Source organism: Capsicum annuum, chromosome 9, assembly GCF_002878395.1.
Source record: "Capsicum annuum cultivar UCD-10X-F1 chromosome 9, UCD10Xv1.1, whole genome shotgun sequence".
NCBI classification, from domain to species: Eukaryota; Viridiplantae; Streptophyta; class Magnoliopsida; order Solanales; family Solanaceae; genus Capsicum; species Capsicum annuum.
This window is the reverse complement of record NC_061119.1, coordinates 214,369,949-214,375,494: the sequence shown is the minus strand read 5'-3', so window position 1 is coordinate 214,375,494 and position 5,546 is coordinate 214,369,949.

The following is a 5,546-nucleotide window of genomic DNA, read 5'->3' as shown; positions in this document are numbered from 1 at the left end:
GCCTATAGTCTAACGTCAACTATTTACCACCAATGAAGAATGCAACATAATATACTAGTCCATCAAATTGGGACATTCTATCTAAATACCTCGAAAAAGCTACTAGTTTACAACTACCAATGAAAAGAAGGTCGGGGGGGACGGGGGGGTAAAGTCACATATAGACATGGTCAACCTTAATCTCATATCATAACCCCATACAATCTTATCTACTTTATGGATTTCTCACATCACACTTACTTACCGAAGCATACATTTAGACTATCTTCAAATTCCACAACAACCATGAGTCTATAATTATAACCTACTGGCTCATCTAGCCATTTTCATAATTCAAGCATACAACAATTCACCTTAACTAATAACTCCTCCTCTACCTTCTACTAAACTAACACACAAGGACGTATCATGTGAAAAGATTCGGCTATACATATATTCAACAAACACAAGAACAACAAGTTGCTAGTGAATCGAAAAACGCCTCACACGGCTTTACTAGACTTTGATTTTTTTGTGTTTTGAACAAGAAAATAAGGTGAATGACAAGGAAACTATGCTAGTGAATCGAAAGAGCACCACATGGCTTCACTAGACTTTGAGTTTCAATAACACAATGAGAACAAGATTTCAAGAGATCAAAACTTGACACACAATAATCAAGGATCCAAGAATACATATCTTACTCTGTATGAATAAGAAAAATTGAGTCAAACACTCCCCCCACAGACTACCATACAATCCACACATGCTACTAGCTACCACATTAGTCTATTACTATAAAGGGGTAAATCATCCTCAAACATTGGTTATTCAACTAAAATATTTATTTACACAAAAGTCACCCTCACTCTAATTTCTAAATTTGTGACTTCACATCACCAACTTCTTGGTCCAACATTACTACCAATAGGTCATGACACCGACACTTAACTTATACTACTACTCAGGCAGTTCGAACATTATGCTACACATCATCCCCCTGAAGCATGACATCTGCAACATAAATTCTGAAAAGGACTGAATACACTTAATACTGCATGCTGAAAAGCACGATCTCATCAAAATCAAAGTTCACGCTAGAATCAATACACTCTGAATCACTAACGGACTCTTCTCAAGCCCTTGCACAATTTTAAAATCTTATATGGCTCAATTAGAAAGGACCAGACCATTTAGACTCTAAACTTCTGAACTTGAATCGCCCCAATAATAAGACATATCTAAGAACATTAAAGTAAGGAAAGAATTGGGATAACTTCACTTTCGTATGGGAGACACCATAGCATGAATTATAGTATGAAAGAGGAACATTCTGACTCTATAGAACGAACTCAAACATGAAGAAAGGGAGACATTCTTAAATTCCTATAGCCTCCTTCTTATAAGTGTGGCACGCTATGCACCCATAAATAATACCCCAGCCAACATGATTTTGCAGACACCCTGGGACCATGAACCTGGCTCTGATACCAAGTTTGTCACGACCCGAACTAGGGCCTGGCCATGACAGATATCCCAAACCATGAAGGCTTGAAACGCCCTTCTCTATCTGGTAATCATGCACAACATTCATATAATAAAAAAAACATGGTCATACTCTGAATTTAATTTAACAATGAAGGATAAAACCCCAATATCAATAAAACAATATATGAACCAGTCTGCGAAATCTCTACTATATCTGAAAAAACAACTATCTAAAAATTGGGACAAGGCCCCAGTAGATCAAAATCATAATAAGTAACATAATCTGAAAGACATAGCCCTTCTGAAATAAAGAAGGCTCACCAATTGCACACATCACTACTGTATGAAAACTCTATGGCTTAGCAGGACCTTAGAAATGAACTTTAGATCCTGGGAGGTAGGGGGTCAATACAAATATACTGGTACGCTAAGCAAGTTTAAAATAATAATTTTTATTCAACATATATGAGAGCAATTTAAAATAGTTCATAAATATATCATATAGTAAGAAATCTCATGGGCATTTTCAAAAGACTCAGTAAAATCATCTGAACTCTGTGACACTCTTTGTTTTACTTCTGCGCTAGGTGGTATACCTTACAATTCTGTAATTTCATGGGCTATATGGAATTTGCTATTAACTTAGCAGCCAAACCCCCAATCCAAATGTGCCGCAAGGATTGGAGTCTCTGAATCTACTATGCCACACGGTCATCATCAGCGTACCACAATAATCTTCCTGTATCGGCAAATACAGTTTTAGGCTAAGAGTTACTCGAACTCAAGCCTTGTTTGGGTAACCACCTAACCCTCTTTATGCCTCTTTGTAATTCTTTAAAATATGAATACTCTCAAAACATATTCTGAAAACATTCTCTGAAGACATACTTTGAAAACATACTCTGTTATGGCATACATACTTATGGTATCGTCATACCATTGACTTGCAAGTCACATCTATTAGCCATTATTAGCATATTAGAATCTATGTTTCCAAAATATAAATTTGAGACCACCATATCAATAAATTAGTTCGAAGCACCCTTTCCTTAAATACTCATGTAAACACATGTATGCAACTCTCTTTGACAACATTTCAAATGATACAAGGTGGTCATGTTAAAATTCTTAATCTTGTGCAAATTTTTCTCTCTTTAACAAAACACATTTATATCAAGAAACTCCCTCTCAAAATCTCTAAATCATGCTCAAAATACTATGGTATTTGAGTAAACAATTTTCAAGCTATGAATCATGCATATCAAATCATTCCCAATAAGATCACAAATTTAAAGTCATCACAAGAGAGGGATGTCATAATTTATGCTCTCAAACAATCTTCAAATCTGAATTTTTCATACATATACACATACATGTAAATCAATTTAAGGGGAAAGGCCTAAGGGCCAAATCAATAATGCATTTGAACATTTATATTGCATAATAAAATCATGTATTTCAAAACCCCTTTCTAAAATTATGCTTGAAAATCTTTAAATCATGTTCTAGTGTTTTCAAGCCCATGTAGTTTTTAGGATAAACCCCAAGTACCTTAAATTATAAGATCTGAAAGATGGAACCTAGATCTTGATAGATGAAACCTAGATCTTGATTTGTTTCTTGGAGATCTTGAACTTAAGGCTTGATTTTCTTGAATTTCTTGTTCTTGGAGAAAGCCCTAATTTGATCTAATTTTGTGAGTGAAAGGGAAGTTTTTGATGTTGTAAAACCAATAATGATTGATTAATAACATTTAAGGGATGATTTAATTTGTGTGAAAGGTTTTAGTAGTGAGGGAAAGACCAAAATACCCCTACGAAATAACTTCCAAGTTGCTGAAATTCTCAGACGACCAAGGCTGATAAGCCGTCAGATCTGTGATAGCCCATCAGCCCAGGTCATCACCTAAGACCTGAAATTGATGGGTTTCTTCCTAAGGCTGATGACATATTCTGACAAGTCGTCAGATTTCTGACAAGCCATCAGAATTATCGTCACTCAGTTGTCAGGCTGATATGCTGGAGTAAAATGGACATAACTTTTTGTTCCGATTTCGGATTTTGACAAAATTATTGGCGTTGGAAAGAAAACTCAATGACCTTTCATTTGATATATAGTAGGCCCCTCATTTCATCATATACGATGAGTTATGGTCGATTGAATTTGATCAAAGTTTTGACTCTCACTAAAACTTGAACGATAGGAAAGCTTTCAACTAGTCCTTAAGTTAAGGGACCTCTATGATTTGGACTCATGCCAAACTAGATTCACACACTACATAAAATATTACCACACTATATTTGCATTAGATTTATGGCTTTTGGAACATCTACGCGTAGAAATGATGGTTTTCATTCTAGCCCGAAATGCGGGGTATTACACTATGTTATTGTCGTTACAACATTGGCTTGAAAATTGCTCATAGTCAATATCGGCAGGGCCATAGCTGAACTAAATTTGTATTTATATTAGCACATAAACTTTCCTCATGGCTAGGCCGCCAGAGAGACACAACGCAAACTATCCCCTCAAAAAAATAGAAGGTGACGGGTTCAAGTCATTAAAACAACCTTTAACAGCAAATGTAGGTAAGACCGTATACAGTAGTCCATTATGGTTCAACCCTTTTTCCCAGAATTTCCCTGTGCTTATAAAGTTTCCTAACACTGAATCTTGATAATAAATGTTCACATAACAATTTTGTTTTCATAAACAGCTGAATTTTTTTAAAAATCAAGTGCGAGCCTCGAAAACATAACTAATGAATTATGCATAAATGGGACCTTTAACTTAGCACCAGCTGGAATCTATACTATCCAAGACATACTGTAATATGTTGATAGACAAGATCACTAGTAGGATAAGGACTGTAACACTCAATTCTGTATTGTTTTTGTTGGAAATTGCTTAAGTTACTGCACTAGTTTTTTAGCAAAATAATTTAGTTAATTTGGGACGAATTTGAATTTTGAATTTAAGTTAGGTTGTTTGATTTGTGGAGACATTTTAGTTAGTTTAAATTTAGAATATTGCTGATTTTTCTATTGTAAGGTGGCTATTTAAAGCCCCTTGATGTTCAATAAAATTATTGAATACTATTGAATGCTATTGAAAGTTATTCAATTCTTTGAGAGCCATTTTAACCCTATTTTTGTTGCCCCACCTTCTTTTAAAGAAAATCAACAGTGGTATCAAGAGCCTCATTGATCTTACGGGATTTGTGTGTTCTTCCAAAGTGCTACCATACCATTTTTAACCCTCAAGGGCTATCTTTTAAACCGGCAAGGCTACCTTTTTAACCCGTAAGGGCTCCATTTTAATCCATCAGGGCTACCTTTTTCAACTCGTGCTTGTTTTCAAAGCATATGGATATTTTAAGCCAAAAAGTTGTCAAGCAGTAGTCTATCTTTGAATGCCCCAAAAATTTTCACAGACAAAAATGATCAAATTTGTTCTGCAAAGAAATTATATTTTGAAACCTATGCTTTATGTGATGTTTTGATGAATGAAAAATCCTTACAATATTTTGCAAAGTCTATGAAAGTATTTTCAAACAACATAAGATTGTTGATGGTTTTTCAGCAAAGAATGAAAAGAAAAGAAAAAGAAAAAAGAGAAAGATGAACATCAAAAAGATGTGCAAGTTCAAAAAAAATTGAAAAATTCAGCATCCATTGCCAGAGCAAAAATTGAGGAGGAGTAGTTTTAAATCTCAGTAACTAAAGCAAAGGAGGCGTGTTGGAAATTGCTTAAGTTGCTGCACTAGTTTTTTAGCAACATAAGTTAGTTAATTTAGGATGAATTTGAATTTTGAATTTAAGTTAGGTTGTTTTATCTGTTGAGACATTTTAGTTAGTTTAAATTTTGAATGTTGCTGATTTTTCTATTGTAAGGTGGGTATTTAAAGCCCCTTGATGTTCAATAAAATAATTGAATACTATTGAATGCTATTGAAAGTTATTCAATCCTTTGAGAGCCATTTTAACCCCCTTTTCGATGCCCCATCTTCTTTTAAAAGAAACAACAGTTTTCTATCTATAATTTTTGAGCTGTAGTATTTGTTCAAACAAAATGAATCC